Genomic DNA, 27448 nt, shown 5'->3' with positions numbered 1-27448 from the left:
ATGACAATAAAGTTGAATTGAATTAATAAAGGCCAATGGGAAATTTGACCAGGACACTAGGGTAACACCCATACTCTTTTTGAGAAAATGTCCTGGAACTAGAACCCACAGAGACTGCAGGGTGAGCACCCCCTACTGGCCCCACTAACACCTCTTCCAGTAGCAACCTTAGTTTCTTACTGGAGGTCTCCCATCCAGGTACTGGCCAGGCTCATGCTTGCTGAGCTTCAGTGGGTTGCTAGTTGTGAGTTGCAGGGTGATATACTGTAGCTGCTGGAACCACCTTGGGGACATAAACATATGCATCTGAGATGTGATTTTGGAGGGTAAAACAATTATATTTGTTAAGCAGTTGATTTAAAATCCAGAACAGAAACCAATCAGATTTAGAACACATGAGCAAGCTAGAATACAAATTATGATGCAAATTGAAATGAATTGAAAGTTTCTTTGAACAAAAACTTTTAACTGACTTTCCAGTTAAATGGATCATTTTATCATTCATCAAATTATGACTGTTGTTATTACTTAATGTGCTCTAGGCTTGAGTCTTAAACCTGACAGCAATTGTCACAATTGTCAGTATGTGAAAAAGTGAATAATGCACAAAGAGTTTATAACAGAAATGTCATTTTGGAGTGAATGTAAAAAGACTTACTTTAAGATGCCAAATTATAGTTCTGGAAACAATAGAAGTTAATTGTGTGAATGTAGCAGAACTTTAAAGCTAAAAACAATTCTAATTCATACGTATCTTAAAGACCTTTTGGTGCTTTTAATGGTCTCTCTAATATACTGATTATTCTGTGTATAGAACATCAATAGGTTTTATTTTCCCCTCCCTCGAGGAGAGGGAGCAAATTAACAACAGTTATGTAATCCCTGCTAATATGTTGCATACGTATATAGAACAGAAAAAACCCACAAAATACTTCTCAATTCCAAATACGGTACATTGAAGGACACTAAACCTGAACTTTACAGAAAATATTCAACTTGCTGCTTTATTGAAAGCAACACAGTAAAGCCCCAGGCTGACATTGTGATGGAGGATGATGAACACAGCTGAGCTGTGGTTCTTTCAAAAATAAGATGTTAGAAATATAAGAAAGGAACCACGACAAAGCTCGACAAAACCATTTAAAATTGTTTTCTTAGATATTGTCATCCTTGTGAGACAGAAAATGTCTTGATGGGAGACATCTTCCACCTTTGGGAATAGGGGGGGAACTATTATGACCTGACAGAGCTCATAGTTGCCACGGACGTCCAAAGGGACTAACCGTGGGGAGCGGAAAAAGACCCATATGCGTAGTGGCGAGACGGGAAAAAGGCCCGGGCTCATTAGTGCAAAGAGTTTAGGAATGCCGTATAGAAACCTATGCCCTCAGGGAGCGGACGTGGGGCACCCTGGTGCTAGGCGATTCTCAGGACATCCGAACGTCAATGCTGAGCGAGGACAGAGTGCAAGACCCGGAAATATATAGCCCAAGGGAAAGAGAGGGACAGGAAGGACAGCAGACCGGAAACTAGGGACAGGACAGAGAAGGAGCGCCCTCTGGCTGCAGAGGGCATGACAGTACCCCCCCCTTCATGGGCGGCTCCTGACGCCCATACAAATAAATAAGCTGCACACCACTGGGGGGAGGAAAAACCTCATTTAACTGAAAGGAAACCTCCGGGAGTCCACGGCTGTGAGCTACCCCCTCCTCCGGGGTATAAACCTTTATTGGGTGGAGGAAGGGGGGGTAGAGTAGAGCTCCGGAGACTTAAAACAAAAAAGTACACAAGCACAAACAACAGACAAAAACCTGGGAAAGGCCAGGGAGACAAACCACAAAAAACATAGGAATTCAGCCAATCAACGAGCTGAAGTTCCTCCAGGTAAAAACAGGCAACACAGAGAGCCTGAGAGATTCAGTGGAATTCTGTGGACTTTTCTAAAGGGAATTCAAAGGAGAATTCCAGGGCAGGACGGCCCCGGAGCAGAAGGCTCCCATGGGCAGGACATTCTCGCATTGGCCTCCTGACCATCCTGAGACTCAGCCCGGACAACCACGGAACGGCCAGTGTGTCCGAGTGCCAGAACTTTCCTTTGTTCTAAGAGTCTAGAGCGGAGGTTGCCAGAGAGTAACCAGAGGATCCACCCGAGGTTAGCACTAGCAGCAAGCCTCATGGACAGGTCAGAACTGTGGACAGCTGAATCACTATTCAGAACTAGCTCTTCATCAGGAACGAACCGGTCCTCTTCCTGACTTGCTGGGACCCACAGTCATCTTTTCTCCTGTGCGCAAACTTTGCTAGTTAAAGCCAACACTAACTAGCCGGTCAGTGAGCATCAGCAGCGCACCGTCGCAAGCCGCACAGCACAGCCTGGCACCGATCCAGAGAGCGCGGATTGGACAGCAACAGCCTGCAACGGTTTCTTTGTGCCCGCAGGAGATCTGAATCCCCAGAGATTGGATGAGTATTCAACTTCACTGCATTACTGCTCGAGAATTCAATTGTTATCCCAACCAGTTGATATCAATTTAATTCCTAAGAGTTATGTACTTGTTTTGAGTATCTAATGTAGAAGTTATAACCAAGTTCATTTACGAAACGGTCTAAATGAATGATATACTGAACGTATGTCCTCTTGATATATGTAACTCTTTGTAACTGACTGAATATATACCTTTTGTATTCTGATAACCCTCTCGATAAGATCTGTTAGGTTTATATGCATATTTTATGTATTAATAAATGTATCCTCGTGTATAAGTACCTGTGTGTGTGCGTTGTTTGAGCTATATCGCATGGTTGGATTCTAAAGCCATCAAAAGAATCAATTTTGTGATTTACTGCTACAATTAATAATTGCAGTGCCTTCAGAGAGCACACTACAACTGTCAGGAACAGTTCTTTCTGGGCCCTATGCAGACGACACGATCCGAAAGGTGAAGAAACAATAGGGAAAAATATCATGCAGGAGTCGGTCAGGAGACAGGGGGGCGTGTCCGAGGTGAGCAGGTGAACAGGCATCTGTTCATTGTACACGGCTAAGCTCACATCTTATTATAGGTGTAAAAAATAAGAAACATTATTAATGACAAAATTTCAATTTTTATATTAAGATCCAAACTATTTTATTCAATATTTTTTCACATCCTGGAGCTACAGTATGCATCTAATCTTTTTGATATATAAACAAATGTTTATCTCCTACAATTTGCTCTTTCTGAAATCTTTTTAAGCAAGGCTTGTTTCTCTGCTTTAGTTATCTCATCTCCTGAATTCAGAGCTAACATTAAAAAACCCATTGAAAATAAAATTTGACCAATTGAGAAAATGGGTCAATAGAATATGATTATTGTAGAAGACATTTGAATAATATTAAATATATTTGATTATCACTGGGCAATTTAAAAGGACTTATTTTTCATTTCACATGGTCATGACAGTCACACCAGCACATAATTGCATAATTAAAAATTCCTTGAATAGTACATCAGTCAAAAAATAACATGAAAGAAATTTGGACATGTACTGTATGTTACAGCATCTATGAAATTTAATATTTACATAATACATTATGTTACATTACGCTTTATTCTGCAAACAAAGTATACAAGTACTGTAGGTGTCACAGAATTACAGACCATAGCAGCATATGTTTAATAGAGTTTAATATGAACAGGTACAGTTTTTGGTAGTTAATATTGTATATTCCAATACAGTTGTCAAGTTCTTAGAGCAGCTGGTTGTGTACTGGGGGTGTGAAAGTATATACTGTTTTGATGCTGATTCAATGCAGTTGCTATGGTGACAAACATAGCACCTGTGTGCTAACATGAAAATGTGGGAGGGCAGCAGTAACAAAGCTCCTTGAAAATCCATTAGAGATCAACCCCCCCCCCCCCCATCAATACCCTGTTACTTCAGGACTTCTGGTTACAGAAAACTACAACATAACTTGTTAAACATTAACAGTCAGGACAACAGGGTTTGTGTTCTGACACAGATGCCGGCAAATGAATCAAGTGGATAGACTACACAGTCCATGCTTATTAGTATACATGTATACGTGGTTTTACAAAGGAAACTGCAGGGAAAGTCAATCAGCCTGTTTAGTACTTGACTTTAGAATTTTAAAATGCAAAATGCAAAGCCTGGTTTATGACTCACCAAGGGAAAGGTTGAAGACATGAGAGGTAGCAAAGCATGGATTTGCTACTCATAATGTTTAGAGAATACACACATTGATAAGGATCAGAGATATACAGGTTGTAAATTAGGAGTGCTGTATCTTTTTTCACAGTCTGCTGTCTATAAGTCACCGAGGTGACAATGGAGAAGGGAGAGGAGTTTAGATGAGGAGAATGTAACTCAACTCAATGAGTCACATTGAGCACAGTAGTGTGGCCTCTTTCCAGTTTTGTAGTTTTAAATTAAAACTGGAGTGTGTTTGCTTCAGAGCACAAAGCTTTTAAAATTTTCAAAAGTTTCAAAAGTACAAAAGTACACTCATAAATGTAGAAGTTTTAAAACATAGGGATATACTGTACTGTGTAGAGCCATCCAGCACAGAGAGTTTGCCTGACTACTGCAAATTATGGTTCTCATGTGTGTGAAGCATTAATCCTTTAAACCCATTACAGTACAGTATGTTATTTGTTAGCTAAATATAAAGTGAAGCTGTGAGATGTGATTTTTACATTATCTAAAATACTTAAACTCACCTGATTCAGTGGTTAAACTTCATGCATATTACTGTAAGTGATAAACAACAGTTTCTGATATTTAGTACACAATACACAGAGTCTTAGAATTATGTGTATTTACTTTCAGGAAACTGCGTGTGTAATGTCAGTGTAAATACACAGCAGAAATACAGTAGATTTCCTGTAATGTTTTGTCAAAGATTTAACAATGATGCATGGAAAAAGGAAATGATTTATCACATATTTGTTTACCTTAAAAAATAATGGGATCTTTACAAATTATTATAATCAATACATTGTTGGCAACGAAGGATATAACTTTAAGCCATATTGTGTATGTTGACAGTTAACATTCAGTTATCATCTCTACCATTAACCTTCTCCACTCTCCCATTGATGCTTCCTGTGTGACTACGTTAGAGCTTCCTTTCTCTATTGGTAATTAATCTCCTCAATGAGTCCTTAAAATTGGGTCTTGCTCCTTTAAGGGAAATGTTTTCTCCCACCACACTTGTGTTAAAAAATTGGTCTAGGCCCCTAAGGCCTTAACAGCTCCTGTCCTTTTTTCAATGTACCTTTCCGATAAAAAATTCTAGAATGTGCGATGGCAGCGCAATTACAATTTCATCTTGTATCTAATGAGCTCTTTGAACCTTTGCCATCAGGGTTTAGACAGAGACACAGCACTGAAAGTCATGTTAAGGTAGTTAATGATTTGCTGATTGCTTCTGACTTTGGGTTACTTAATATTCTAGTCCTACTGGACCTAAACCTGTAGATTGTAATACTATCAATCTCAACAAACAACTGACAAGCCTGGCAAATTGAGACTTTTTACTATATGGAGTTTATAACAAAAGTCTGGGAGGAAAGTCAACATCAGATTCAATCTAAGAAAATCTGCTAAATGTCATTTCCTCATCTGAAAACATTATTAATGCTCTATGTTATCCCCTCTTTCCCTTGCATTCATCTCTTTGAATCCCATTGGTCACTCCTCACTGTGCATGGGGGTCTGATTCTCCTCGCCCTATAGACACTAGGTTAGCCCTCAGCCAATGGGGAAAAGCCAGATTTTGACTAAAACACTCCATAATCCTTTCAGTACACTTTATTCTTGGGTGGTGTTATTCCTAGCAAATTAATGTTTATATGTTGCCTACTGGTCAGATTATCTGCAGTCATGGACTGTTTTAACTTTTATGATCGATTTACTTGCAAACCAAATCAGCATATTATCAAAAAAGCTGAAAGGAATTGGAGGTTGACTAGGCCACGACTCCTGTCTGTTTAATTCAAGAATAGCCTGCTGAAACACCTATTTCATTAGATCTTACTGTATGGTACTATAATAAAATGCAAATAGTAAGTAGTAAGTGCCAAATTAAACCAATCCACAATCAAAAAGATGCAAACAAGTCTTAATACATTTATAAGGATGCAGACTTGGTCACAACAAGAGACCAAATAAAATTCCTCCAGTGCCCTTTACAAAAGGACCATACTACCTTCCTTCCTGGATCCTCCAAGAAAACTCTCTCCGTAGAACTTTTATTGTGGAGGCTCCATCTCCTAAATTAATAAACAATAGGTTTATTCCATGCTGAAAAGAGAAGAAAGAAAACACAACATTTCGGCCATGGAGCCTTCTTCAGGTTTTATCCGAAGCAAATTAGATTTGGACCCGTTTATACAGTTACAGTAGGCACATTACTGAAGTGGAACAAGTAAAAGGTTTATTCCATGCTGAAAAGAAAAGAAAGAAAAAGAGCTCACACCTGAAGAAGGCTCCATGGCTGAAACGTGTTTTCTTTTCAGCATGGAATAAACCTATTACTTGTTCCTTTGTAGCCTACACATGCTGATGCAGCTACCCACATAAATTAATAAATACCCTTATTCACCAGAACACAATACCTAAAACATACCTCAGTCAATACGAAAATATTTCTTCAATATATTTTCCTTAAAAAACTGAATAATTACTTTTAAAACACCAGTGTTTCCAAAGGGATGGGGAGACCAGCTCCCCTCCAGTCCAGACGAGGGCACTGTGAAAACAGGACAGCAGTCATCTGGTAGCTGTTTCCCAGAGTTTAAATTTGGCCCTGACTCTGAATGTGGTTTCGACTATTAAACAGGTATGTGACCTTAGAAAGACTGACAGTAGATACAAAACATTTCAGACTTACTTATTTTTTCTTTTGGCCTCCTACCATAATACACTCTAGAAACAAAAAGGTAAGTACTAATTTAGTTTATTTTACCTGCTGGATGTGGGATGTACCCCATCAAAAGGAGCAAGCCTTTTAAATACAGCCTACTGCCAACTTATGTCAGAGGCATGTGTCTTTAACCTTAAAAATGAGACACATTCCTAATGTAACTGAGAAATTGTTATTTTTTAAAATACTTCTCTCAAGGTTGTTTAGAAAATAATTCCTTGTGACGAGCTCCCAGTTGTGACAGGCTGATCCAGGAAGGACTACTAAGACACATTTTAGTTTCCAGCTGTACTTTTGCAAACCCTTGTATTGTTGCCAGAAATTCAGGGTGTTAGGATATAAATGCATAAAAAATTAAACAGACCCAAAAAAGAAAATAAAAATAGAAGTGGAACAGAGAATCTGTCTTGAGTCAATGTCGCTCATGATCTTTACAATCCCTCATACGGTGAAGAATGGTGGTTGACGTCCTTAAAGATCAAGTACTGATCAAATAGGCAGGGCCACAGCTACAGCTTGTGGCCTATCCAGATGAGTGAACTGTTGACAGCCTGTATAATGCCTTACACTTCCATGCCAGTGGAATCTTTCTTCCACTTCCATGCCAGTGTTTGATTAAGGCCCTTGATTAAGCTTATCTGACGCTAAAATGTTGTTATAAATGTTTATTTTAGCACAATTAGACTGCTGAAGTGTCTAACATACTACATAATCTTTATGGTATTAAACAGGCTTTCCAAACTTTGGTGGGTCATGTGCTAGCTGAATGTATTCTGCATCTCTCTAGATCCTTCTGAAATATAGAGTGGGCTCTATGCTCACATACTAGAATGCTAAATGCTGCAGCTCCAGGACTATAACTCAATTAATTGTTTCATGAATATAGTCCAACAGAACAAAGATTTGCTGATTCAGGCCATTTTACTCTGCCAACAGCATTCCTGGCCAGGTCTGTAGAAATACCATACAAATAAGTTCCAAAGGGGAAATGGGAGCCTGTGTGAAATACCAGTCCACCACTCCGCACGCATGCTTGCAGAGGTGATTTAGAAACTCCAATTAAGCTTAGCTTAGCCAGCGTGTCTGGTTTGATGGCACGTAGAAATTGGAGATCCCGGGACAAAACCCAGGCAAACACAAGATGAAAGAAGAAAAACACACCCCAGTTTGAAATCAAACCCAGAACTAGATATCTGTGACTCAGCAGCACTCTAGTACAGTATGTCAATATTTGTTAATAGTTACAAAAAATGTCTCTGTCTAAAACAAAATTTTTGATTTAATCACAATTTAGAATTAAAATGGTAAGTACCAAATGTTTTTTCATAAAGTCTTAAGAAGGTATGACCCCTTATATTGGAAAATATTATATTAAAATTCAGCTTTTCTTTCCTCTACCTTCTACCAAATAACTACCAAAACAAGAAAAATATGTAAGTTACACAAACATAGATATACGCTTCCATAGTTGCTTAACTCTTTCCAGAATAATGGCTTTCAAACTAAATCTCACATAAGATCTGAACTTCACTAAATTTGCTAAGATAGTATATTTATTCCACTGCAATGGAGAATAACAGAATTCACATATTACGTTGGGAGCCTCATCTTTCACAACAGTGTTCAGTTCACTGATTCACTTGCTTAAAACACTGTTTGTCACATACTACTACCCAAAATAGGATATATTCTGTTGAAGGCCTTGTCACTCTCATTTAATCTCAGTAAGATACCAAACTCTCTTCAGTACATTAGGAATATATCTAGATCTACTTGGTAAAGTTGTTTGTTGTTAAAGTTGGGTTTTGAGGCCCCAAAATCTCATACACTGTTTTGTTGTATGTGCACAAAGACAAAGGGTTCCAGTACTTGCTTGATCTGGCTACCTAAGGACATCCTCATTATAAATGAAACAAAATTTTCCATGTTAAATCAAACCTGTTAAGAGAACTGATATGACGAGTCCTGTTCCATTGGTAGAAGTACTAATTCAGACAGAGACACACTTTAAAAATGACATTCACAAGAAAGACTCTTAAAACTTGTTTTCTAAACATAGGCCAGTTCAGATAATTAAATTTGACTTACAACATTACATCCCATTCACTTTCACACAAAACATTTACTGTACTTTGATCATATACAGTATGCATCAAAAAGACAACACATGAGCTGGAACCACAAGCATCTATTGCATTTTAATATCTCAGTATATAAATACAATCTTAAGAAAAAGTAACACAATTGCATATTCCATCAATTGGATGAGTTCCTCAGATCAATTAGTTGCTGAGAACTAAATGAGATTAATTAGTAATGAGTAAAACAGCCTCTTCTTGTTTGTATTCCCATTCTTAATCAATTCAGGTTTGAAATTGTGATTGACTTGGCCATTACATTGATTTTGGGCTTTTAAAAACCATGGATCAATTGTGGGCTGACAACATACTGTATAAATATCACTGGGAAGGGCTTAACTCTTTAACTGTTCTTTAAGTCCATTTGAAAAATGTCCAGAAAGTATTAGTTTTCTGTGTGATAAGTAATTAAGTGTCTTTGACAGAGGCTTTTTTACTATCATTAATGTTCTATATTAACAATTAATCGATAATCAGAAATATTTCTTTCTATACTAAGAATTTTATTACTCATGCACTCATTCGCAGTGAAATGAAACAACAGTTTCCATGTTCATACATTTGTATATTAAATGTAATCATATTCATTATGGAGTAATTAACTTGTACTGTGGTGGAGTTATGGTCTTTTTTATCTGCAATAGGTTCATGTTGAGTAGGTAGTTGTGTCAGTATGCATAGGCTGCAAAGAACAGGTAAAGGTTTATTTCATGCTGAAAGCAAAATAAAAGAGACACAACAAAAATAGAGAGATTTTACCTGCTACAAGACTATAAGAAGAGTTCATAAGACAAACAGTTGACAACTTGAAACATGAGAAATGGTTTTGAATAATGAATCATTAAATTCTCCTAAGAGTGCATTATTTCTAACAGATCTAGTCTCCAAAAAATAATTGCACAGTAGAAATATACATTTTTAAAATTTAGTTAATACATGTTGTTAAACATGTCATTCTACAACTTAAAACTGAAAATTATTTTATTCTTGCCATTACTGTGCAGTATATTAATCTGCTTTAAAGAGTAAGAGGTCTGGTGAGAGTGTACCCAGCAGCCATATCACCCTGCATATCAGCCATATCACCCTTTGGATGAGACATAAAACCGAGGTCCTGGCTCTCTGTGGTCATTAAAAATCCCAGGGTGTTTCTCGTAATGAGTAGGGGTGTAACCCTGGCATCTTGGCCAAATTTCCCATTGGCCCTTACCAATCATGGCCTCTTAATAATCCCCATCTATGAATTGGCTTCATCACTCTGCTCTCCTCCCCACTGATAGCTGATGTGTGGGGAGCGTTCTGGCGCACTATGGCTGCCGTCGCATCATCCAGGTGGGGCTGCACATTGGTGGTGGTGGACGGGAGTCCCCATTACCTGTAAAGCGCTTTGAGTGGAGTGTCCAGAAAAGCACTATATAAGTGTAAGCAATTATTAATTAATTATTACCCTATAAATGCACTACTTTATATGCTGGGGACTGACTAAAAAGAGCAAATTCCAACACTTAGGTTATCTGAAGTACAGCAGCACCATTGGAGGGTAGTACACATTCTGTTTACTCACATATTCTTTATTAAATTTACTTGGACAACACTAAGTAAGGTGTTCTACTCCAAGTTTTAACATTTTTTATTTGAAATGGACATGATGTGTAATTTCACATACATGCTCCTAATTCTTTCATTTTCCAGCCTGATTAATGCACTTAGAGGCTAATGGCATCTTTCCTGGTCTTACCAGGTTGACACAGATGTATGAATTTGTATGAAGTTGCTCAACATGAACCTAAAGAAGCACTGACTCTACAATGAAGTGCCTACATAGACTGCTCTAAAGAACTTACAAGTTCAAAGCTGACATTTTAAAAGCAGTACAGCTTGCATTGCTGTCCATGGGAAAATTTGTAAACATCCGAGAAACCAACGTGCATCTCATTCTGCCTTCTGGTTGTATCAGCGAAGTCCATGTTAACCTGCCAAAATGCCTCCTACTCAAATTGTTACCTGTTATGCAATCTGTTATTATTAATGAGGGTTCTATTTTCATTTTTGCTGTGTTCTCACCAACTTTAAATGTTCTGTATATAAGTAACTTTGCTAGATAAATACATAGACCTATACATGTTGCTTTGTACTGAACCCTATTTTAAGAATGGCATAAATCAACCAAGTAAGATTGTTTTTTGCTGAAAATTGCAAAAAAACAACAAAGAAAACTCTCTGACTTTCTGTTAAACAATTTACAATTCATATAAAATCTTTAAAACTGTATCACAGTAGGCCTCCGATGAAAGTTTTCACTCCATTCATCTGAATAAATTAGTTGTCATTCAGGCTCTGAATTTCAGGCCTCACATTGCCAGTCAAACTTTCCAAACAAAGTTTTATTTTATATATACAGTAGGAAGAACTTCAAGGCATAGGACGTTTGTACAGCAATACTTCACAGCCATTTTTTCCATATCTTTAATCAGCAAGGTTTATTTTGCTTAGGTTTCTCCTGACTAAATTAAAGTTGCCCATTAGTATTCTTGCTGCATGTTTGTTGTTAGCAAGAAAGAATAAGAGATGCATAACTTGAACTATTAGCATATTATTTAACATATCAATTTACTTTTCAGATAATATTATTATTTTACATCTCAATTTACTTGTCTGAGAAATCTATTTCTTCACATCTTTGGTTTTCTTTCTTACATTATAAAGTAGTTGTTGTGTGATCAACAAATACACTGCAACTCCACTGAGTCCCCAGGGAATGTGCAACTAATTACGTTATATTGTTACTCCTCACTCATTGAGACAGTTGAATATTATCAAGTGGCAAAAAAGCTTAATTGGTAGAAAATTCAGTTTATGGCAGAGCTATTTATCTTCCTTTCCAGCCTTAGGATTTTTTTTTGTCTTTTTGTCTTGCCCTTTTGTATCTATTCACATTTCTACTAAAGAAAAGTTTGTAAGTTTTTAATCATTTATAGCAGTGGTTCTCAAACTTTTTGGACCAAGTACCACCCCTAATCCAACCAAAGCATCCAAGTACCACCTACAAGTCATCTTCTCATAGGAACCCCAGAAATTCACAATGACCAACATGAGCGCGTGTGCACACACTCACACATACATATAATAAATATTATAATAATAAACTTAATTTGATATAGCGCCTTTAAAGGTGGCTTCTCAAAGTGTTTTACAGAAAAAAAACATTAACAACAACTAATAAAAAAGCACCATTTCAGTAAGAGGGGTGAGCCTGTTTAGTTGAGCAAAGCAGATGTGAATTAATTTTTCGAGCCTTGATACAATTCACAACGGAGTCTAACATATTAAATCGTCAGGCATTTTCTTGACGGCAAAGATCTCGCGGTGGATGTTGTAATGCGTACATTAATTGACTGTGGATATTGCCAGGATGGTTTGTGTTAATTTTTGTCTGGAAAAAACAAGGTGTTGGTGACGACAAGTCCATTCACGGACCATTTGTTAAGGAGAATATTATCATGGTAGACCCCTTCCTTGAGAATGGTTACATTCCAAAGACTACTATCTCCTCCATTCCTTTTCTCATCCAGATGAGTTAGCACCAAATATTTGGATATTAAGTACACCATGCTTTTACAGTATATTCATCATGTTGTTATGCTCGCCCAAATCCTGCATTATCACTATCTCACCTCTAAGCCACCATTCCAGCTTCCCAGCAGAGCCCTTCCTGTTCCTGGTTTCCACTTTGCTTGGGCTCTGTCTGCGAGCTTTTGCCCCCTTGAGGCTTAAAGGGGACTGGAAGTCCAGTCTGAAGAGGGAACTGAGGAACTGAATCTAAGCAGATGTCTCTGCCGGCCCAGTCTAGGTGGTGCCTGGGAAATTGGTTTCGTCCTCTTCTAGGTGCTTCCCCAGAGGAGTTCCTGGCCTTGCTGACAGTGCAAGCCGGGCTTGTTCTTTGAAGAACTCCCCAACGGTCAACCCCCCAAGCCCCCCAAGACGGTGTTCGCCTTGAATTGGCCGATCTCCCAGAGCCCTCCAGAGTTCCCTGCCTGGTCTAGAAGGTAGGACCCTTCCACTCTCTGAAGCCCTCTTGACTTACTGTAGTACAGTTCTGGACCTTGGTGGCTCACCCTTTCCCTACCAGGCTTGCTTGCACTACTCTTCCTGCACTACAGTCCTCCTGCCTGCCTGCATGCTGTCCACTTCCGGAGTGCAGCATATATACTTGTTTGCCTTTTTTTGTTGTCTGTCTGGTAATTACTTTGTTATCCTACTGTGTTGGATAAATTACATGCTAGTACATGTACGTGTATACAGCTGTGTTTTACCTTGCCTTGTGTACTTGAGATTTTTCTGTGTATTTGTCATGAATACGAAGTAGGTACATTACAGCACACAGTAATTCAATCTCTCTGATATGCTTTCCTGTTTTAAAATACATAGTTGCATGATACAGTATATTACATGATAAATTACCACATAAATGTGAGCCAAAGAATCGCTTTAAAGAATGGGACATTTTGTCTCTTTGAATTATTTATATAGTAATACATTCTTGAAATCTGTGGCAAAAACACAGACAACGGCTTTTTCAGCCAACCCAATGATCCCCTGAGATTGTCAGGGGTATGCAATATGTTGCAAACCAGATAAGGCAGCTTTATAACTCAATTTTGCATTTTGTTTCTACAGAGTTCTTTCATACGCTCTTGAGAATCTGACATGTTTCATAAAAAAGAATGGAAATGATTGACAGACAAGCAATTGAAAATTAACATTTGCCCAAGCTCTTTATGTACTGTTTATTTATGTGTATGAAATGTACAGTATATGTAGGCACACAGGAAGGATAGGAACAGTTAGGAACAATGATTAGGAAGGAATTTTTTCACCATGCTAATCTATGAAAACAAATGTGCTGTCTAACACTTTGCTAGATCTCAATGGAATTGCTTGATCTTATTAGGCTAATCCCAAACAAAAAGGTGGAACAGAGAAGTGGCTGATCATAAATCCTCTGTTAATTTCCTTAAGTAAAAAGGAGTCCAGCCCAGTAAGCACCAAATGGAGGTTGTTATAAGCTGTTAAAGAAGAGTGAAGAGCAACAAGCCCCTGACGAGCACTGAAAGTGAGATGACAAAGAAAATTGAGCAAAAGAGGGATTGGGTGTAGGAAAACTTCCAAAATTAGTGCAGAAATATTGGTAGAGTGGAACATGTGCTGTAATAATCTGTAACTGCTGAATGCTGTAACATTCAGAGTGAGCAGAATTACTTCAAGCAGAAGCCCATTCTACTTCAAGGGGCTGCAAACACCCATGCAACAAGCGTAACCCTCAACAGCAGCACATGTAGATGACATTTCTGTATCCAAAAGAGTTACAATTGCTACAGATTTGTTGTCCCCAGTGAAGGTGTTGGGAGTGATCTTGGGCCACTCACTTTGGAGGTGTGGATGGTGGTCAGGAATGTAGAAGGAAAGGGAGGAGGGCAAGAAGGGTCGGGAGTGAGCTTTGTACAATAATTATAATATAAAGGGATTGTAAGGGGACAAAAAGGAGCTGAGATCTGCAGACTTTAGGATCATGGAGACAGAAATGCAAATTATGGTCCTATAATGTGCAAAATTGCTGGTATTGCGGATAGGGGAGGTCAGATTCATGTCAGCCCTTCAAATAATCTATTGATGTGAGAGGGGAGGATTGAAGATGAGGACATTCTGAGGGAGCAGAAGGGGAACTGCTGAGGTGAAGTCTTCAGAGGAAGAAAGAACATGAGGCTGCAAAGGTATTTCAGAGCTGGAGCCAGAAAGAGGCATTGTTGAAATGAGGATGATATTCAAGCCACTGGGCACATGGGCTAGAGATGAAGGTGGAGGGGGTGGGGGAAGAAATCTGTGAATGAAACAATTCAGTTGAGGTGCCAGCAGGGAGTAGTGGAAGGGAATTCCACAACCAGTCATTGCCACAGTCTGGGCTGTGACCAGAACATCTGAGGGCTAAGGGAACACCAATGATGGACGCAAGTGCACCATCTTGTATTTGGGCCAGTAGGGAAGGCAGAGCAGATATTGATAGCTGTGTGCAGAGAGAAGAGGTAGTTGGGGTTAAGGAAAAAGAGAAAAACACAAAAGACATTTCTGGGGCTCAGCACACTGGGTTCCAATGTCAAGTGTTGAGGAAGGGACAAAGAGAGGATAGGAGAAAGGAAAGAATGGACCAGGCAGGGACGGAGGTGGGTCAAGGGAGTAAAAGTATCAAAGATGGAGAGTGAAAAGTTGCTTCTTGAAACTATAATGAGAAAAGGAAACTACCCATTCTTTCAGGGTCATTTCATTGTCCTTTGCAGGTGAACCACAGTCCAATCTCTGCTTTCAGATGGAATTAGTGATGAGGACTCCATGGATGACGTGGTGAGAGTCATTGGCGGCTGCAGTTTTAGAATGGAACTGGCATCTGAAGGAGGATTGCTGGGCAAAGCTCAGTGGTGATACAGCTGTGGTTCAACTATGGTTGCTGGTTTGGAGGAGGGATACATCACCTCATAGCTACGCTGGTCATACAGTCATAGCTACTGTATGCTGGTTACTTGTCTGGGGAAGGGTTAGGAAGACTGTGTAGGGGACGTGAGGTGGAGTTCAACTGACTGGGAAGTGAAGGCTAGGGGAGTTTCGATTTTATTGTGAAATCGGGCTATCATCCTGTGACTTTAATGAATAGTTGGGAAAAATAGGGTTTGTGTTTCCTTGAGTAGGAGGAAGGAGAAGCAAGTGACAGAGTTGCAGTTAGGCGTGAGGTAAATCAGTCTTCTATCAAGATGAGTGTAATTTGGCACAGTGATGTATAAATGATGAAATAGAACCATGATTCTTATACAGTATATAGGAAAGCAGACATGGAAAAGGTAAGGGTTTGACCTCCTCCTAAACTTTACTTTAAAACTATGTTAATACCATTAATGATGATGAATTACTTACATTAGCATTTATTTTGCTTACTTACATATAAGTTAATCTAGAATTCCCCAGATGTATTTTATCAATGTATCATTAACTCTTATTTTATTTCCCTTTTGTTAAGAAAGTAGAAACACAGTTATAGTTAGAGGAACTCCACATTTTCCCCCATTTTATTTCTGTGTGCACAGTGATATGATATAAACAGAACTTAGAGAGTTATAATACACCACAAGAAAGCAATATATAAATGAAGCACAAAAGCAGACCACTCAAGACCTGATGGTAAAATGTCTTGGTAACCCAGTCTTGAAATAGCTAGGTTTACATTAGAGTAAGGAGAGACCAGCTTCAGTCTTTTAAAACTCTAAAACAATAAATGTACTTATTGCACAATGTAATACTTCAATTGAAAAAAAGTAGTTTGACAAAATATATCACAAAAAGCGCAGAAGGACATCTTTTAAAATGACAGATGCTGCTTAAATGTCTGCATATGTTTTTGTCTGCAAAGGTTATTGTATTAGTGTAGTAATGAAAGAAAAAACAAATCTTTTGAGATCAATTAGAAAACCTAGTGTACAGTAAAGTAAGCTTTGGATATGTCATATAGACTTTAAATATTTCTGAATTGAAGGAAGGTAGTTTTCAAAATTAGTTACTTTCATTAACCAAAAGGACAGAAATGCAAGGTTATAGCTCCAGATGAATATTTACGAGGATGTCTGCTATTGTCACTGTTTGACATTTTGTACACAGAGCACTAGCTGACTCTTAAAATGCTTGTTAACTAGTCAATGTGGTGTGTTGCATAGCAATCAGAGTGATTATTTTCCTCATGGGAGTCATTTCTTAGAGGACATTGAGGTAAAAGTATATTGCAGGCATGGTCACATTGGGGAAACGGTCACATTGGGGAAACAGTCACAGGAATGTGGTCTGTGAGCCCATCCAAAAAACGAATATACAGTACCGTAGGAACAGAATATAGATAGTTATATTTAAAACAAGAAAACAACTAGTTGTTTTGAACAGAAAGGGTTGTCTTTTTAATTATATCCCTCAAAAAGTATTTCTTTCTTCAATTTGAGGTTTTAAACACAACATTCTTGCAATTGTAACATTAATATCCAAGGGTTTCATAATGCAAAAATAGTAACTATAATCTAATGAGGTTTTCAACCTTATGTTTTGGATGAGAAGTACCCCATAAATTAAAATTAAATTGAAATTTGTAATTATGCGTTAAAGCCCTTCTATTAATCAGAAAATGTCATGCAACACACCCAGTGCAAATCTTTCAAAGCATATCTGCTAAGCAAGAGCTTTAATTTTACACATTACCAGACTTGAGGTGAAAAGCGCCCCTTTGATTCTTTTGAAGCTCTGCAGCATTCTCTGAAGCAGAGACAAAGCATTGAAGCTTAGTGCAGGTAACCTACTATCATTTGATTTTTTACTATGTTAATAGGTGATAAGTCATTTCAACCTGATTACTTATTCACTTTGTCAGATTTAGTCTATCGCAAAACACCTATGATCTTAGCCTCTTGTATTCATGACACGTTTACCTGTGTGTTATAGGTAATATTCTAAAGAAAAGGGGATGTATTATGTTGACTGTCAATCAATAAACTTTCTATTATTAGTGTATTTCAATATAGAGCATTTTTCAAGTGACATTACATAAATTATACATATAAAAAATACAGTAAAGTACAGAAAAATACTAAAATCTTGTATTAAATTTGATTTTTGAAAGACATTATGAGTTGGAAGGACATTGAAAATCAATACAAGATTTAAAAATATAAAGAGACCGTAAGTACTTACATTTCATTGAATGCCTACCACCTGTAATTTGAGGTATCATACAGTATATTCTGCTTCTATCCATTACTGTTGTTGCTTGTCCAAAGAACTTTGAAAAGTTAGTTAAGTAAGATGTACCTTTACTAAATCGATTTTGATTATCCTCTAGAATTTGGACATGATCATAAGTCAGGTCTCCAAAAAGATTCTCTCTGGAATTGGGTACAATAAGAACTTTAAATGCACCTGAAGTTGCACAGCAAAGATTTGAGCTCATGATAGGTGTTATATTTTTCTGGTACACTGCTGCTGTTACTAGGTAGAGCTACAGTCTTTAAATTATGCAACTTTCTTAACTAGGTTAGCTAGCTTAATGAGATAAGTAATAGGTTTATTCCATGCTGAAAAAAATAAAAGAGAAAACACAATGTTTTGGCCGTGGAGCCTTCTTCAGGTGTGAGAGAGACAAGGCAGTAGGCAAAGGTAATGTAGCGGGAGAACAAAGGCTGGGAGGGAGGAGGAGTGAGAGGCGGGAGCAGGGGACAGAAAGAGAGGCCAATCAAGAGGTGTGAAGTCAGAATAGAAAGATGGCGCCGACAGGGAAGGCTGCCGTCCTGCGAGCTCCTATTCGTCCTTGTCTATTTCTTTATTTTTTGTTGTTTTTCGTACTGCTAACTGCACATACTGCTTGCTCAGTGATTAGTTATGAGCGACAAACACTTATGAACATAAGATCGAATATTAACACAGTTAAATCTACACCAATAATTACTGCCGACTATATGGACTGTGGTGTCTCACCTGTACCTGTACTGGGAAGAAGATGGCGTCGTAGGAAGAGGGGTAAACGGGCAGGCGTTCTGGTTAGACCAATCCACACAAGGCTCCTGGCCCTGATGCCATCCCTGGTCGCGTTCTGAAGGCATGTGCAGACCAGCTGGCAGATGTCTTCTCGGACATATTCAATCTCTCCCTAGCTCAGTCTATAGTTCCTTCCTCCTTTAAGAAAACCACCTTTGTCCCTGTTCCTAAAAAATCCAGAGTCAGCTGCCTAAATGACTACCGCCCTGTTGCACTCACATCAGGTGTCATGAAGTGTTTCGAGCAGTTGGTCAAAGCATACATCACCTCCTCACTGCCTGACACCCTAGACCCACTTCAATTTGCATACCGCCAGAACAGGTCAACAGAAGATGCTATTGCCACTGCCCTCCATACTGCCCTCTCACACCTGGATAAGAAAGGAACATATGTGAGAATGCTGTTTGTTGATTACAGCTCAGCATTCAATACTACAGTGCCCTCAAAGCTCGTCATCAAGCTCCAGGACCTGGGACTGAACACCTCCCTCTGTAATTGGATCCTGGACTTCTTGACGGAACGTCCCCAGGTGGTGAAGGTGGACACCAACATATCCTCTACCCTGACTCTAAACACTAGAGCCCCCCAAGGCTATGTGCTTAGTCCTGTCCTCTACTCCTTATTTACCCATGACTGTGTCACCAGGCATAACTCAAACTCCATCATCATGTTTGTCAATACAACAGTCATTGGCCTGATCACAGATGGTGAGGAGTCTGCATACAAGGAGGAGGTTGAAACCCTGGCAGTATGGTGCCAGGAGATCAACCTCTCTCTGAACATCAGGGTGGAGACCACACACCTATTCACATCAATGGTACTGCAGTGGAGAGGGTCAACAGCTTTGAGTTCCTGGGAGTTAACATCTCAGAGGATTTAACCTGGACCCACCACACCAACACCGTGGTCAAGACAGCACGGCAGCGCCTGTTCTTTCTCCGAAGGCTAAAGAAGTTCGGCATGCCATCACATATCCAGGCCAACTTCTACAGGTGCACTACTGAGAGCATCCTGACTGGTTGCATCACTGCCTGGTATGGGAGCTGCTCCGCACGGGATCGCAAAGTATTGCAGAGGGTGGTGAAGTCAGCGCAACTTATCACCAGCTTATCAAACTGTTTTCCCTCCTACCGTCCGGTAAACGGTACCAAAGCATTCGGTCCAAGTCCAACAGACTACAGAACAGCTTCTACCTCCAGGCAATAAGACTGCTAAATAGCCAACCTGTAGCTCCTTAGCAAATCACCTGTAATGGCTACATGGACACACAATTCTCACTATATCCAGCATAACTGCACTACATGTATATATTGCACACACCATGGACACACAGCAGCTCTACTCATACTGAGTTTTATTCAATTTAAAAAATGTAACCTGATTTTTGTGTTTTTGTGAATTTTTGTGATTCTTGTAATTTTTGTGAGCTCGCAGAAAAAGACATTTCATTGCCAGCAACTACTGCTGCACGCCGTATTGTTGTGCATTTGATAAATAAACTTTGATATGATTTGATTTGAATAGGTGTAGGGAGGTGTGAAATGAAACTTCCAATGAACTGAGAAAACTTAAAAGAAGAGTAGTCTGTCATTAAGAGAACGGGGAATGTGTGATCCTAGCTGCAGGATAGGTTTGGTTTCGGTGGTCTTTCTGATGTATGAGTTTGGAAAACCGTCTTTGGGAACACAGACGTGGAGATTAGAGTGGTCGTGGCCGTCACTAGTGTTCCTTTGCAGCCTACGCATGCTGACGCAGCTACCCACCTGAACTACATAACGAGATAATTTTGATTACATGCAAACAAAGGAGTGATCTAATAAGATGGGGTGCTTAGTCACATCTATTCCAACTGTCAGTCAAGAACAGAGTCCAAAGGCTATATACAGTACTCAAGGAAAATGTTTTTCAAAAAGCCTGGGAGTCAAAAGATTCCTATTATGTAAGCTTTATTCTGCCAGTATAATGTATAATGTCATTTAGGTATGGGAAGAAATGTAGCTCAACGTGTTGTCTACACAGAGAGATACAGAAATATATCTAATCTCTAATCACTCCATCAGTCTTTGAGCAGGTGCACCCGCAATTCAGCCTAGTATTATGTCATTCAATCAGAAAGATACTGTAAGTGTATGAGGGCTCTTATAAAAATTAGAATGCTGGGTTTCTTTCTGCTCTGCCACACTTAACTTTTTTTTGTTCAGAATAATTCAGTCAATGTCTCAGGAAAACAGGTTTTGAAATCTGCATCTTTTTAGTGTTATACTTTAAAAATTATACACTACGAATTTCCAAAATACAGTATACTGTGGAGTTCTTAGCTTGGTTTATGCACACACATATGTATTCATTCACAGTAGAAGTACAAAAATTGATACTGTATACAGTAGGTGCTGTGCAGAATTCACTCAAAATAAAAAGACATTGCTGAAACCAAGACCTAACTGGTCTCTACTGTATTATTTTGATTATAGAAGTGCATAAATTGCATTCACTATAGTCAGTTAACAGTATATCCCTCAAAATATATCACTGCATCTTATTAATAAGCACATTGTCTTATCATAGAGATAAAGAAAAATGTGTAGATTTTGCATCTGATTTCCACAGATGCAAAACGGAACTATGCATCATAAAAGATGCATAAGATCTAATGAACTTGTCACATTCTGTTATCAGTGTTCTTACATGTTGCTTGATCCCATATCAAGCAAAACGCTTCCCAGCTCTTGAATTATAGAATTTCCATTCCATTTAATTTCCATCTGCTACAGTCCTGCTAGTACAGTACATGGGTGTTTCTGTGTTATGTAATGCTCTTTTCTGCAGCACATAAAGTAATGTCATAATGTTCCCTGAATTCAGGAGGATGTCCGAGGAGAGCACAATGTGATGCAAAATCAAATTTACATTCATTATAAACTGTGTGTGACAGGTTATTTTAGGAAGGGGTTGCAGTCACAGGTAATGTGCCACTAGAGGCCGCTTTACAGTCTATACTTGTAAGTAGCCACACTAGGAGTGATTGATTTAGCAAAGGTATAGGGATTATAATTTCAGATTCTCACATTTGTGCATTTAGGCTTTTTTAATTAAGTGGTGGTTGGGTGATTGTTTTTTTAATCCTGTCATTTTGCTGTTCAGATCTGAGAGGAGTAATCAAAGTTTAATATTGCATAGTTAGCTTAATGTTGACCTTCCTCTAGAGAAGGAGTTCCTGCAGTCCTTGTAAAAAGATTATTGAACCCTGCTCTAATATGTTCCTTGAAAGGGTTGGACAGTCTTTTTCCTCTGTCAACTATGTAAATAGCCTGGCGGATTCTAATAGAGAAACAATTTATGAGATTGCTAGACACCCAATACCTGGGTAGTATATACTGTAAATGGCTAGAGAGGTTATGTACTGTATATACTTCATACTAGATATACCATATATCTGCAGTTCAAAGATGTCTGTTACAACAAAAGGTGCTTGGTACAGAATGGATGGTGGCCAATGTTTTACTGACCATTCTGGCTTTGGTGTTTTACAAGTATTATATGACTTTACTCTAGAAAAGACTGGAATCTAAACCCACCCTTAAATTTGGAATACACTTTGTCTCATTGACATCATTTTTAGATCCTCCCCATTCATTCACAGATGTCAGCTTTTCATACCTCTCCCCAACATCTCCCTTTGTTTGGATGCTTTCTTCCCTGCTCTGTCTTTTCTTCACATGTACTTTATATCCCTGCTACATTCCTCTTTCTCTCTCACCCTCGCAAATGGCTTGGGAAGCTTGTCTTTTCTTTCTGCTTTTCAATGTGGAATTAAACTTTTCTTGATCCTTTGTGGTTGTTGTGGTTTATTTGATTTTTTTTTGCTTCACACCTGATTTATCCTTGTGGACTATTCTTTCATTTACAAATTTGATTCTGTGGCAACATCCGTACAAATTCCTCTACAGCTGCAGTAGTTTAATTGTGATGTAGTTCTGCTGAATAGAAAATTGGGTCTTTAAGTGCTATTCAAATATTGGAGTTCAGATGTACAAGCTTAAACAATGTTATAAGCATAGATTAATTTAATCTCTTAAGAAGATTATACATGAAATCAATTATAGTCACATTTTGCTTTCAGGTTTGGTATTTTAGCTGTTACCATCTGCCATTTGTGATATTATGAAAACACCTGCTGTAAATAGCTCTGCCTGAACTCAAGTCTTCCTTTGAAAGAACAGCCTACCCTTTCAAATTTATATTAAGACATCTGACGTCAGCAACCATCCTCTCAGGGACACTAGTTGCCTGTTATAGTCCGATCCTGTAGATCAAATATTTATTCATTGCATTTAAGAGCATTCACAGTAAATGTGCATAGAATTCTACAGTAGATAAATTGGATCTCTATATCTTAAATTAGTATTCTTAATGGAATATCTTACAATTTCTTTAGTAAAATGAGTATTCAAAAATATTTAATGATATTTTGATGACCTTCTACTGTAGTTTATTAAAACAATTTATTTTGCTTAATAAGTGAATAACCTAGTTTCTGTTAAAGGATGTTATGTCTTATCCACTAGATCTGCATCAGGGACTAAGTTAATGTGTAAAGCTTTAAAGTGTCATAAGAGGGTAATAGAAAGTACTGTTTAAAGTAGGGCTGTGAAATTAGAATAACAATGCTGCTTAACCCTTAGCAAAACATGTGAACAGTCCATCTCATGTTGAGAATCACTCTAGAAACCCAAAACTTTTAAATTACCTACAAAATCATTATTATTCAAATGTTTGATTGTGATAAAGTTTTATGTTCCCATAATTGGTAAAAATGAATAAAATTATCAACGTGATGTATGGTATCAGTATAAAGTGCTAGAGTAGTAGGTAAAAGTAGTAGATTTTGAATTTCAGGGGGAAATGAAAGGTTTGAGACACAGAATGTGTGATGACCTGATTCGGTATAGAAAGTGGTTTATAAAAGAATAATGGAGCCTCAGCAAAGCAAAGTTTGATACCCTAAATTTCTTTAAAACAAGTGAAACATAATGAATAAACTAGTAATTAGAGTGTCAAATACAGTATAACATTTTTTATTGTTTAAAGAGATCTCTTAAATACTAGGTTGGGGACCACAACATGGACATCTTTACAATTTTTCTTTCAGCGGTTTGGTTAAAATATTATTTACTCAGAAGCAAGACCAAAAAAAACAAATCCTAAAGTCTAAAAAAACTATTAGATAATAGTGAATTGTGTCTGTGAATGCTCTCTATCTATGTATGAACTTTAGTCTTAATGGAAACACATGGGGGCGATATTTGATGCAGGCTTGACATTCTACCAACATGTGCAACATAATGTCAAGCAACAGGTAATGGGTTTATTCCATGTTGAAAGAAAAGAAAGGAAACACAACGTTTCGGCTGTGGAGCCTTCTTCAGGTGTGAGCTTTTTAGGATAATGTCAAGACATGTTTCTTTCACTCAAAAATATTGCTAGACTACAGTATGTCTTATGTTATCACTAACTGTGGCTGAAAAGCTGATCAACACATTTGTCTTCTCCGGAATTGACTACTATAATGGTCTACTCACTGGGGTTTCTAAATCCACATCGAACAAACTCCAGTATGTCCAAAATATGACAGCCAGAATCCTAACCAGGTCTAGTGGTCACATTTCTCTTATCCTGGAGTCCTTGCACTGGCTTCCTGTCCAGTTTCGTGTATTCTCATCGTACATATCTTATGTATTTTTTTTGATTGTTGATGTTGTCGTTCTGTAAAATGCTTTGAGAAGTCACCTTTAAAGGTGCTATTTAAAATAGTTTATTATTATTATTTAAATGGGAGTTTTTAACTGATGTTCAGGAGTAATAACAACAAGTCAGTTCACAGCTGTACATACTGTAGTCACCATCATCATCATCATTTATCTCAAGCATTCTTCCATCCTGTGCCCGATCTCCACCCTGCAGCTGCTCCTTGGTTCACTCCATCTGAATGGGGCTCAAGCTTCTTTTTTATGTGGTCAGGAGGCTACCCATTAACCAAGCAGGTTAAGCCAAACCTATTTCACCAAGTATTCTGAACATTAAATTCTAGGATGTTGTTGTCCCACGTGAAATTACCTTGATTCCTTTTTTCTATCTCTATTTCTTTTTCGCAAGTGGCAGCCGAGTAGAATATGGGTTTGGACACAAGACTGTTGTTGGATTGAATCCCAGGTGAGAAGGCACTGCTGTACCCATGAGCAAGGTACTTCAGTAATGTAGTTCAGGTGGGAAGCTGCGTCAGCATGCGTAGCCTGCAAAGGAACAAGTAATAGGATTATTCCATGCTGAAAAGAGAAGAAAGAAAACACAATGTTTCGGCCATGGAGCCCTCTTCAGGTGTGAGCTCTTTTTCTTTCTTCTCTTTTCAGCATGGAATAAACCTTTCACTTGTTCTACTTCAGTAATGTGCCTATTGTAACTGTATAAATGGGTCCAAATCTAATTTGCTTTGGTTATTAAAGTATTAGACAAATTTATTTTTACACCAATCTCTCTTAATATGATCATCAAAACAATAACAACCACAAAACAAACAGTATTTGTGATAAATAAAACACACATGAAAACTGAATACAATATACAATATTATATGGATGTAAGAATATAACAACATTTCAGAAGCCTAGAGTGAAGTGTTTCTATAGACTATGAACTATCAAAGAATCATCTCTCCTATGGAATCAAATTCCTATAGTAATTGTATGACTATATGTGTACTGTACCCTACCTTATAAAATATATATTAAACTACAGTTGCACATACATGTAAAACACTTAATGCCTAGGCATTTGTTTGGTATGCCATATTTTCATCAGGAGCTAAACTTTGTAAAGTGTTTAAATTGCTTTGGCTATCACTTGATATCTCGCACATACCATAGTTCTTAATGGATGTTGCATACATTCATGTTAGACATAAAACAGTGTGATTAAATGGAAGAGCTAATTAAACCTTTCAGTCCTCTGAAACAAGGGTTGCTTAATTAACTGACTTCTTAAAATGTTAGTACCTGGTGTGCATTTATTAATCTTGTATTGTTCTTTTCTGAATTATAAAATAGACAATCACATTCAATCTAAAATATGAGCACTCTTTCAATCTCAGAAAATCTGCACAACTTATTACTAGAAAAAAGAAAAACAGAATAAAGTAACAATACTACACATTCAATTTTGTTCTGTAAAAACATTCATATGACTTAAAAATAAAATCACGGTAAAAGACGGTATCTAGTAACATTTAGGGCAAGGGTGATTTCTTTTTTTATATTAAATTCTTATACCTGTACAAAAAGCCCAGGGTCCTTTTGGACAAGGAAAATGTGTACTAGTTATAAATTGTATAAAAATATAGAATGGTGGTGTAAATTAGGAAGTACACATGCCCTAATACAGCTCTATGTGGTATTCTGATAATTTCATCAGATGTTTTGAGCATTCACCACCTATCTGTACTGTTTTCTTTCCATTAACAAGTTTTTGATCTAATAAATGCAAATCACTGAATACTTACTTTCGACAGTCCTTTATGTGGAGTTTTAGAAATGTTCAAAGCCATCTGAAAATCTTTATAATTATCCTTCAAAATATGCCATGTTACTTATTCTATAAATTACTTTCAAAGATCACTAACAAGTTAGTTAAGCAAGACCTGCATTTTGTGAATTCATGTTGATTAAATTCCTTTGGAACACAGATGATTGTTTAGTTCTAAGTAATGTTTAAAAGACTTTCATATAAGATCCGTGTCGGATTCATGCTTTCATCTCTAAAGGCATGAAGCCTGACATGTAATGTTAAACTTACCATGCTGCTATTATATAACTTGTATACTCACAAGGGTAAGTGTCATTCATTTTTGGCTGTCCCTCAAGGTCAAAGATGATTGCCTTTTAAGAATATGAAGTCTATGTAGTTGACTCATAAGGCTATTATGAAATTTTATATTACTGAGCTGAGCAGGTGTTGTCTCAGTCGATATCTGGATGAGTATTGAGAAATCCCATCATGGCGAGCTCACTTTCAAGTTTACTTTGCTTCCTTCCCAGCAAGACACATTTAGGACAACAAGGGGTGGGCTTCTTCCCAGATATCCTTCCTCCATCTGGTTTAGCCAGGGTCCATAATCTCCCAGGAGTTCATATTTGTTACATTTTTTCATTTCTATTTTTTACCATGTATTTGAAATACTTATTTTGGCCTTCTCTGGTGAAGTTGCTTTGGCTAAACTGGTAAAGGAGAAGCATCTGTGGGAACCTGGAATCCGATATCCAGATGACATGACCAACACAGTAGACCAACTTAATGGCAGATTATCATAGCTTCAATGCTTTCTATGGAGGTGGTGCTTTCTATGGAGGAAACACTGATCTATGTGCATATATCCTCCCAGTTGATACCAAATCAACAGTACTGGTGAAATTACTCCAATCTTTATAAGTGTCTCTTGTAAACTGTCCACAATTTAGTAGTGAGCAGTAAGGTAGGAATGACGACTACAAGGATGACCATCAAGGTTAGTTTCAATTTTGATCTAGTGACAAAAGTATATGCATTTGCTTGTTGGTGGACCGACTTCCTTTGATTATACTTTATCTCACTCTACATTGCACTGAAACCCTTTCAACTGAGATTAATAATCCCATTGAAAGAAATCAATGTGATTTTTCAATTAATCAATAAATCAATGTGATTTTATTCTTTTAATCATGAATTAAGGGCCCTAGTGCTG

At 37.8% G+C, this 27448-nt stretch overlaps 1 long non-coding RNA gene across 2 annotated transcripts in view; it reads left to right on the top strand.

Annotated features, from left to right (window-relative positions):
- The first annotated feature begins 6800 nt into the window (after nucleotides 1-6800).
- Nucleotides 6801-27448, top strand: part of LOC148675253 (uncharacterized) — a 57809-nt gene continuing 37161 nt past the window's right edge. For both annotated transcript variants that reach the window (XR_015935482.1, XR_015935481.1), the window contains exon 1: nucleotides 6801-6944. This is a non-coding gene — a long non-coding RNA (uncharacterized LOC148675253). The remainder of the gene's footprint in view (nucleotides 6945-27448) is intronic.

This window comes from Lepisosteus platostomus, chromosome 3 (genome assembly GCF_059453375.1).
Source record: "Lepisosteus platostomus isolate fLepPlt1 chromosome 3, fLepPlt1.hap1, whole genome shotgun sequence".
In the NCBI taxonomy this organism is placed as follows: Eukaryota; Metazoa; Chordata; class Actinopteri; order Semionotiformes; family Lepisosteidae; genus Lepisosteus; species Lepisosteus platostomus.
The sequence above is the reverse complement of the archived record's forward strand: the minus strand, read 5'-3'. Positions and strand labels throughout refer to the sequence as shown.